The following is a 10,601-nucleotide window of genomic DNA, read 5'->3' as shown; positions in this document are numbered from 1 at the left end:
GGGGAACAGCTGCTGGGGTCACTGGAGTGTAAACTTCCTTAAATCCAAAAGAGAGTAGGGCAGAAGTCTGATAGCTCCCAGGACTGGGGAACACACAGTGAGAAAACAGTACACAGTAGATATGCTAGTTGTAAAACAGTTTTCTACAGTTAACATTTGACTAATAATGTGCTTCTTGGATTTGGTAACACTTTGTTACAACTGTAGGTAGTGAGCTACTTTGCCCGGTATGCTAATGACTGTAGCTGATGTTGGAGCAGATAAAACTACTGTTTAATTCATTCATTACACTTTAGCTCCATTTTTGGGGGTATTTAAGGCTAAATGAAAAGCAGTGGTGGAGAGTACCTTTATTCATTTCTTGTACTTACAAATGCACTTGTGGGGTACTTTACTCAAGTATTTCCATTCCCTGCTATTTCATACCTATACTGCACATATCAGGGGAAAAATATTACATACTATACTATACTTTTCACTCCACAAAAACATTGGATATGCACTGTAAGATTAAACCTGTAGCTCCCAGCTTGTTTGTGAGCCCTTACAAAAGAAGCAGGTGGGGCCCCTCGTCACATAAAGCTGTGCCTAGTTATGGTTTCTAAGCGAATGACTGAACAGTCACTTCTCAGGGAAGACACTTTCAGGGATAAAAAAGTGAAACGACTTTTTTATATTTTATAATATTCCACCATACAAATGTATATAATAACTAAACTAATAGAGTCACTGACAGCAGCTTAGAATCTGATGAGCTATGAATTTGAACTTGAAATTCCTAACACAAAAAGCATCCATCCATCCATGCAGTATCTATATCACTTATTCTTGGGAGTTGCAGGGGAGGTTGAGATTATTCCATCTACACTGGACGAGAGTCCACCCTGGATACATTTCCAGTCCATCGCAGGGCCAATGCATATAGACAAACAACCATTCACACTCACATTCACAGAGTCACTTATCATTTATAACATAATTAACTACTGTTAGACTGTGGGAGGAAGCCAGTATACCAGGAGAGAAACTATGCAGGCACAAGGAGAACATGCAAACCCCGGGCCAACTGGAGTTTGAACCTGGAACCAGAGGTGACAGAGCTAACCACTGTGCCGCCCACACAAAGAGCAGCACAGTTCAAATGATCTAGTATTCATGGACCACGAACAATTATGAATTATACAGGGTAGGTAATTACTACATGTGTTTAAATGCCTGAAATTAAAACTCAGAATATGAACAGCATCAGTGTCACTTTAACCAAACAGCAGCCATGGTCACAACTCCTTTCTCAACCACCTTGCAAGTGTTCAGGAGAGCAGCACTGTACATCACCCAACCTGCTGCTACCTTTTACCTTTCACTACTTCTGTGCTTCACAATAAATACCAGCAATCATTCATGGTGAAGCAGGGCAATGAGTCATCCACATGTTGCTCTTATAAAAGGCTGGTGAAAGCATTGTTGAGGGTGTAGTTAGTCCAAAGAGACTATACGAGAGAGCCTAAAGGGTCCTCGTTTCATTTAATTCTTCCTATTAGCTGAGTACTTTGCTCCTGCCATTTCCTTCTTTCTGCGCCTTGGGCTTCGTGTTGACACTGAGCAACCACTGCAGAAACAGCAGGATGTTTTTCCTGCTGCAGAGCGAGAATTAAAAATAGGCTATATACACAACAAAATATTTTCCAGTGAAAAACAACAGCAAAGAAACTGTGCAGAACTGTAGACGCCCTGCTGTTCAAAGGCAGTGTGTTACCACAGGTGTAAGAATCAAGTTGCAATCATACAGTACCACCGTTTTTATTTGCCTCTACCAAAATCTTTAATGTCCTGACTACACTCGCATGTTTTTTACTTACTCTTCTAACTCAATAGAAAGAGAAGTCAAAGTGTCATTTTGCTACTAACAGGAGATGATATGACTCCAGGAGGAAAGAATGAGAGTGGACATCGTTGAACAGTTTCAACAAGTATTGGCATCTGGTGATTGTGGAGCCAATTAACGTTCTCTTGTCCCTGAGCCAATCAGCACCTCTCATGATTCATTCATCGATTTATTTGTATTGGTGATGAACCCCAGGCTGCTGAGTTTATCTTCTCGTCAAAAATACACAACGTGCCATTTGGTCGCTCCTTCTTTTTTCTCTGTCTGTTTGAGAGACACTGTTCATTGCCAGCATATTGTGTAAGGATTCATCATGCTGCCATTGTTGACAGATTTGACTGTCACACACTTGTCAAAATGCCAGGCAGTCTCAAGGGATGGAGGGAACACACTTGCAAATGCACACACGAGTATAAATGCAGGGGGAGAAGATCTAAAGTGGCCAAGTAACTGAGGGATTTCATCTTGTCTGTCAAACAGAGGTTCTTGATGGAAAGCAGTAAAAATCAAATTAAAATCATTTCTGACATTTAAAAGGTATTTTAAAAGATAATTGAGTCACAGTTGAGGAAAATCAGTGAGATTTTAGTAGCTCATTTAAAATATACATTGTTTTCTGTATAAAATAGATGGCTTTGATTGACTTGAAATTACGTATGCATTTTTGTTTAGTTATGATGGTGTTACTGGTAGTTTGACAGACTAATATACATTTATTTTACCCTGCATTATGCATTTAGTTTCGTGGATGCTTACAGTTTTACTGTGCATCTTTTCCCCCTGACTTCCTGTCAACTCAATCTGTCAATATCTCTTACTTGGTGAGTGGGTCATTTTGGGAACCAGTCGGTTCATACAGTAATCTTTTTCAAGGCTCTTAATAAATAATGAAACTGACATTTATTTTAATAAAGAGAAATTACAGCCTCAAATCAGATACATGGGATATTTATGTGTTAAGCCACAATATATTCAGATTTCCTCCACATTTTAAGAGGTTCCTATGCGAGAGAGTAGTAAAATGAAATGCTACATATAGAGTCCAGGCATGCAGTACTGTATGAGCGTAATATATTTGCTGGCATGTTTGGTTATTTCCTGCACATTGGTTGAGTGGTTGTTAAATTTAACTTCTGTTTGTCAGCAGCTTTATTGTGCTGTGACTGAACAATTATGATAAGAATTAGTGAAAGGAAAGGAGGGAAGTTAATGCATCTTAGATGTGCAAACTTTGTGTTCATGATGACTGTTTACTGTGCACAGTCAGAGATGTGGATGTGGGTGAGTGTGGCGCAAACACTACGTATGAAGTTGTCCCACACACAGGATGTAGTATGCGCCCAGAGGTCCTTCTCTAACCTGTAGGCTACATTATACATCTGCTGTATGGGTCATTTTCCCAGGTGCAAGAAGCAGTTTGCACATGTATCTTAGGTATAACAAATCAGCATCAGGCACTTACCCTTAGTTTTATAATATAAAACTTTTCCAAATTTTGGTAAAATCTGCATGGAAGAAATTACTTAAGACATACTTAAGACTGAAGACTAAAGATGTTCTTCAGTCAGTTCTGACATTCACGATTAAGGTCTTCAATAATTGCCATTAAAGTTTATTAAGCAGCCAGAACCCTTATCTGGAAAATGAATGGAAATTTTAAACCATTTTACCATTTTTAATCTTTATGGGGATTGTACTAGTTATGTGAATTTGTCATTTATTTCCTTGCATAAATGCATCCGTATTTCTGCTTTATCATGTTGATTGATTGTCTGCAGCCATGCCAGGTAAATGTATTGAAAGTTTTAGAAGCGTTGCTCCCGTTCTCTTCCATGTACAGCCTTGCATAACCTATCGGGATAGAAAATGTGCACTTGCGGCAGTCTGTTTTTCCACATTTTATGAGCAGTTTCATTACAATTAGAGAAATAAGCTGTTGCTGGAAGCTGTGCCTTCAGATGATTTTAATTATTTTAAACAGAGATGCTTTTGAATTCATTGCTGTACAGAGGACTGAAAACATCTGCTTTATGTGTTAACTGTGCTCAAGTGACACATAAAATGAAATGACTTACTCCTTTTCGTGGTTTTTGCACTCCTGCAGGCTATTTCTCCCAACTGTTTTACAGATGGTCCAGGTCCACTCTTCACTTTGTACATACTTCATCTTGTACTGTCTTCACCCCCTCTCCATCTGTCTCCGCTTTTTTTCTGTTTGTCATGTTTACTTGTTCTATGTACACTCATGGTTTCTGGTCTGTTGGTCTGTATATGTGATAATGCTCAAACAAATTTATCATCATAACTCTGAAAATCAATGCCGAGCAGAGAAGGAGCCCACTCTCTCCTTAACTGTGTGTGCTTCGGTGTTTGTTTGCCTTGGTGCCCAGTGGCCCCTAACCAGATGGGTCGGTTGTCTCAGAGCCATAAAGAGGATATCAGTGCAGCAGCAGAATGAGCCTTGTGCCAACCAACACACAGTTATCTGACAGTGTGTATTCTCTGCTCACTGACACACGTACAAATACGAGTACAAGGGAGAGCCTCCACGTGTGCAGCACTAAGTAATATCACATTAACTGAGGCTGAAATAAAAAAAGCACATTACACATTAATGTTCATTTTATAACACAACATTAATATATATCATATACTGGGTCCACTAATGCTGCGATTAAAAAAAGGTTTTATGTTAATATCATTGTAGTCTTACAGACACTCATGCAGTCAACAGTGTATGGGCGTACACTTGAAACAGCTCATAGTTTAAGCATAATTCATTCTTTCTGTGAAATGCAGTTTGTATATATTTAGTGTGAAATAATATCCATCATGGTAGTCTTCATTTCTACAAACATGTACTGCAGCAATGGGAAGTGCTTGGATTCTTTCCAAACTCAGTCTGATCCTCCTGTATCAACATGACTCAACTCACTACCATCCTCTCATCTCAGCCTTAGTGGGGGCCATTACTCACACTGAAAGCTTTTGACTTTATTATGGGCTATTATCGCATCTGCTCTTATTATATATAACATATTCTACATTATAGGCCATAATTACTGTAGTCTGGCAATGTAACATTCCTAGTTTCCATCCAACCAGGGAGGAAAATGTGGTCAATTTTAGGTTGCAGAAACCTCTAAAACACAGATGCAGACTTATTAAATATTAAATATTGAAATACCTTGAATAATTATTGCTTAATATGATGATAAAAATAGCTTGTCAAAAGGGCTCATATAAGCTCAGCTCCTATACAGGGTCAGATAAAGATTAATTGAAGAAATACAGAAAATGGGCAAAAACCAGCACAGAAACTGACAGAATTACTGGCCACAGCCAAGAACAACAACCAACACTTCTTGGTCAGAGATTCAGGTGCGTTATGCTAGTAGCGGCTAATGTAGCCTTGAGCCACTGTCCTTAATCAGAGAAGCGGGCTGGGTTGCAGAGGTCTGGTAAGCTAACTTCTTTCTAGCTCCACACATTCTCTTTTTTTTTCAGACTCGGGTGACATTACTTAAGGACGTGTATTAGATTACATGCAAAATGCTTTAGACTTAAATGTGTGACATTGTGCTCCCTTTTAAAAGAGACTCATTAAAACTGCAGAATTAATGAACCCAGTGAATTTCTTTTAGCTGGTCAATCAGTTGTTCTTGGAAAGTTTATTTCATTGGCTTATATAAATCGTAAAAGGACATATCTGACAGGGGAATAGTCATGTTGTGGTATTATATCAACAGTTACTTTAAGTTTTCAGTTCTGTTTCTCAGAGAAGAATTCAGCCACCAACACTGACTATGCAAGTGACAAGAACCAAAATCAATAGGTTCTTTCACTCCCATTGTAATCTGTGATGTGGGATCAATTTTTACCTATAAGGCCCACAATAATGACAGCCAAAGAACATCCAGCGGTGAATGCACTTCAATTAAGGCAAATGCTGCCGAAATGTGTGGGTGGACTTTACTATTTCTGCCTATTGTTCCCTGTGTCCTGTTTTTAGGCTGCTCTTGTTCTTGAATATGACATAGCTGAGAAAATAACTGCTGTTTGACTTTACAGATCACGTGGCTGGTTCCTCAAATTTCTTTTCTTGGTTTTCATATTTCCGCCAGGAAAGTCAGATGATGACGGGTATGGAAGTCATTCACTTTAAGGTACTAAAGTCACAGTGCTGCTTATTGAGTCAATGTGTATTTTTAGATGTGGAACGAATCAGCGATCATAGCAACACAGCTGTGTGTGTAAGTCAGATGTAATACCATAAAAAACATGGAGACTGAGATTTTAATTTGAATCTACCATGTGGAGGAAATGAGATATGACAAACACAATGACATCTTTAAATCAACCTAACTTAGTTAGTGAGTTAGTGACCCCACCTCATAACAGTTCATACTGATATTTATAATATCAGAATGAAGGACCAGAATATGGACATCCTTTGCCTTCAGCAACTTTTAATTTTTCTCAGATTGTGGCCATAAACATGTTGAATGCTGCGGCTTTCCTGAGGTATGAAGTGGGAGGAAAATTGTTCTTCAGCTGACTTATATAGTACAATCCATTGACTTCTCTGGATCAGTTTGCTCAATTAGGAACCTTTCAAGTCAAAGGGCTCCAAGAACAGCAGCTGCAGCATTGCGACCATCAACCTCCAACTGTAGATTTAAATTAGGCTTTTACAGCCATGCTAACAGCTCTGTGAGGCTGTGTTAAACAAAAAGCAGAGCTGAGGGCGATGAGAATGTCATTAGTTTCACAGGTATCTTTAAACTGTAAACAAAAATTTCTTGAGATGTTTAATTAAAAAATGTAAAAACACAAATGTTTAACCCCATGGTGGCGCTAGAGGAAAAGTCAGAGGGTCACCAAAGTCAATAGGAGTCATCCTCTGTTCACCACTGGTGTTGCTGTTAGGATAGTTCAATCAAGATAGTTCAAGGTTATGGATTGTGGCTGAAAATAATCTTTGTACAAGGTGACTGCACATAGTCAGTGACATCTTTTACATAAAACCGGTCGGCAACAGGTTGCAGCAGGTAGAACTAAAAGGCAAAAGCAGTCAGCAGGGACACGTGGGAGCGGCAGAGAAGAATGACAAATTTGAGGCAGAAAATAGCCCACACTTTTCCCACTGTCAGATATGATTGGTGATTATTTGGATCAGTGGTTGGTCAGCTGAAGTGACGCGCATGGTTATGTGTGTCGATATAGATAGGTACCGTAGGTCCTGAAGATAGCCTACAGCAGAGACTTAATTGGAGCGAGAAACAGTGTATTCGATCCCATAGGCTGGACTGGAGAGGTTGTAGGAAGAATCAGATAAGTGTGGAAGGCCTCATTATAAGCAGAAGCACACCAGCCTTAGTCCAATTAAATCTGACAGAGTCACATTACGTTGCTTGCATGCATGTCTGGGCTTGCATAGAAACACATGTTCACACAGTACATGTGGTGGGTTTTTTCTGTTTATGTGTTAGAGATGTTTTAGAGAATATTACAAGAATAAATCAGGACACAGAAGTACATTGTTATTATGTAATCATTATTTCAGCCCGGTATATTAGAATCATCAATTTTACACATTTATACAATCATAGAATAAAGTGAGATTCATACTGTGTGGCACTGAACAGTCCGATAGAGACTGACCATGTGACATTGTTCTGGTTGGAGCTTAACCATACCACATTATACAGTATATTGAGTCTACTTTATTTTCTATATAATGCGACTAGTTGTGACAGAGTTTTAATGTTTTTATGGTTTTAGGGAGTGAAAAAAATGTATGTATGCATGTTCAGGGTGGCATATTATGACCATTCTTTCTAAATGAATTCCTTTTCAGGCCTTTTCTTTCTTTCCTGACACTTGTTTCTCTGAATTTCCATGGTTATAATAAAAATAATCATATTAATGCCAGCTGAACCTAAATACAGCTAAGGCTGACAAAGCTGCATCTCTGAGGAGCTGAGTCTGAAATGTGGCCTCATGCAGGGGATGCACTCTTTCAATTTAGAAGCCACAGTCTTTTCCTCTCCTCATAGACTTTAATTGTTGTCACCATGATTTTACCCAGTTGGCATTTGTCTGTACGGGCCGAGTCTGGCTGAATGTCTAAATGGGGCTTTAGACCAGTGGATGAATCATACCACTGATGTACAAATGTAATGGTTCATCACTAATCTATAATTGACTACAATCTATTTTCAGAAAAATGAATCACATTTGCATAAGTATTTTGTACCTTTATTTAGTTTTTTGTGGAGCCACAGCCACTGGCAGCAGTACTCACAGCTGAGAGTCTTGAGTGTTCGTCTTGCAGGCTCACACAGCTACAATTGAGCCACTCTGGCTCAATTAGGTTGACGGTGGTGTACTCGTATTCTCAGGTTTATTGAATAATGTGCATATTTTTTGGTCACAATTGTGGTAGAAAGCGATTTTTAATAGTAAAATATTAATCATATGATTATATTTGACACAAGTAGAGTGCTGTCTTTGTTTGCAATGAAGTCAGCCCACTTCTGCTATTTTTTGCAGCAACATTCCCCTCAGTACTCTGGATAAATGTTTTTTAGATGTTGATGTGATGTTTGTTGACATAGGAACCCAATGATTAGCTGCTAATATTTCCAACCAATATTTTCTTCCTCGTTTAACCTCCAGCTACAGTGGAGCTGCTCTTTGAGCAACAGATCAGACTGCAGTTGTACTGGGCATGTGCCAGCTATGATTAATTCACTAAAGTGCAGTGTAAGACAGATCAGTGCTCTCAGTGAAATTACCCTGGTTTAAAGAAAAATGACTTGATCAGATGCCTTGCCACTGTACTGAAAATGGGATAAAACCCATTTAACAAAAAGGTGAAAAATGGAAATAAATAAAAGGGAGCGTAAGATACATATTGCTTTTTCAAAAACCAAGATACTGCATGGTGTAAAACTGCTGCTGTTATAGGCAGAAGAATTGTACACATTCGCACTCTGGGTTGGTGCTACCACTTGGGAAGGTGGTATGTACCAAGCCAAGCACATCAGCCTTTAACCACAAGGAGAAATAAGCAGGAAAATAATAGAGGTTAGAGCCAAACAAAAAGGAGCCAGCCCTCAGGTCTTTGTAACAAGTGTGAAAATAAACAACAGTGTTTTAATGATCCTGTCATACAATGCAAAATAAAAAGCAGAAGCAAGTAAATAGTTTCTGCGTTTGCTCACATATACAAATATGTGGAGAGTTAAGTAAACACAGATATGTTGGGGAAAAATATAAAAACATCAAATACAAATGTTAGTAATATTCAGCAAGGTGTGGGAGATTGTAAACTTGGAATATTTAGACCGTGGAGGGATCACGTTTCCAACTGGTCCAGTAAACTGGCCTCATATTCGCTGGCCGTTTTAAAAAACCCTGCAGAACACTGACTGGTCCAAATGACTCCTACGAGATGGCTGCTCATACCATGACAGATCCACCTCCATGTTTAACACCTGGCAAAAGACACTGTGGGTTGAATGCATTTTTTTGGCTTTTCTCAAAAACAGAAACTGGTCCAGATAGAAAACAAAGACAATTCATTGTCCATATTACTTTTACTTTGCTCAGGGTTTTTTTTTTTTTTTTTTTTTTTTGTCCTTACACTACCTTGTGCATCTCCTGAAGCAGGCTTTATACAGAAATTAATGGAAAGTCTTTTGTTTTTGGGAAGGCATCATAAATTTGTTCTGTTTTTCAGCGTGTTATCTTTTTTTTTTTTTTACTTCCCCCATTACCACATTATGTAATTTAACAGTTTTTGTCCAGGCATGGCATATTTGGACTGCCTTATGTTGTTCTGTTTAAAAAATCAAATAAATAGTGACTGTCAGGCCGTCTTCTACACAAGAGATGCAGCTCAGTGTAATTAATAACAAGACAAACCACTTAGTTTAATTGGTAGCACTTTACTGTAGCATTCATATGTAGTAAATAAACATCTAACAAGAGGTTTATGATTCACTATAAAGTAGTTGCACCCAGCTTCAGGACATTTTAAGTGTTTATTAATGTGCAGTACTTGTCAACAATTCTAATGTCACATTTTACATTGTTACAACTGTGTTTTACAGTATTGTCATTCATCATCTGTTTATATACCAACTTCCACTGACGGGTGCAAACAGGAGGATTTATAATAGTTGACAAATGAATGAATTAACATTTATATCTGCTTACAACTATATTATAATGAATTAAATAATTCTGGAAATTGAAATAATCATAGAGAGAATGTGGGGAATCAAAATGCACTGGAGATTATTTTCTTGATTCATAATTAATCATTTGGTCTATAAAATATAAGAAATATTGAAAACAATATTCAGTGCAATTTTCTAAATCCTGGGTTACATCTTCAACTTGTTTGTTTTGTCTGACCAACAGTCCAAATCTCAGAGATATTCAGTTTGATGTCATGTAAGGCAAAGCAAAGCAAAGACATCCTCACAGTTCAAAGGCTGGAACAAAGAAATGTTGAGATTTTTGTCTGAGAAATGGCTTGAATGGTGAATCCATTATCACAAAAGTTCTCTAGATCAACTCATTGGTTAGGCGACAAGTTGTTTCAGCGCATTAAAAGATAAAAGGAGAATCTTTTTTTTTTTTTTTTTTTAAATGTGGGGTCTTAAACATCTCATTTGATGTTGCTGTCCTCAGATCAGCAGGG

This window comes from Lates calcarifer, linkage group LG4, assembly GCF_001640805.2.
Source record: "Lates calcarifer isolate ASB-BC8 linkage group LG4, TLL_Latcal_v3, whole genome shotgun sequence".
Classification (NCBI taxonomy): domain Eukaryota; kingdom Metazoa; phylum Chordata; class Actinopteri; family Centropomidae; genus Lates; species Lates calcarifer.
Note: the sequence above shows the minus strand (reverse complement) of the source record.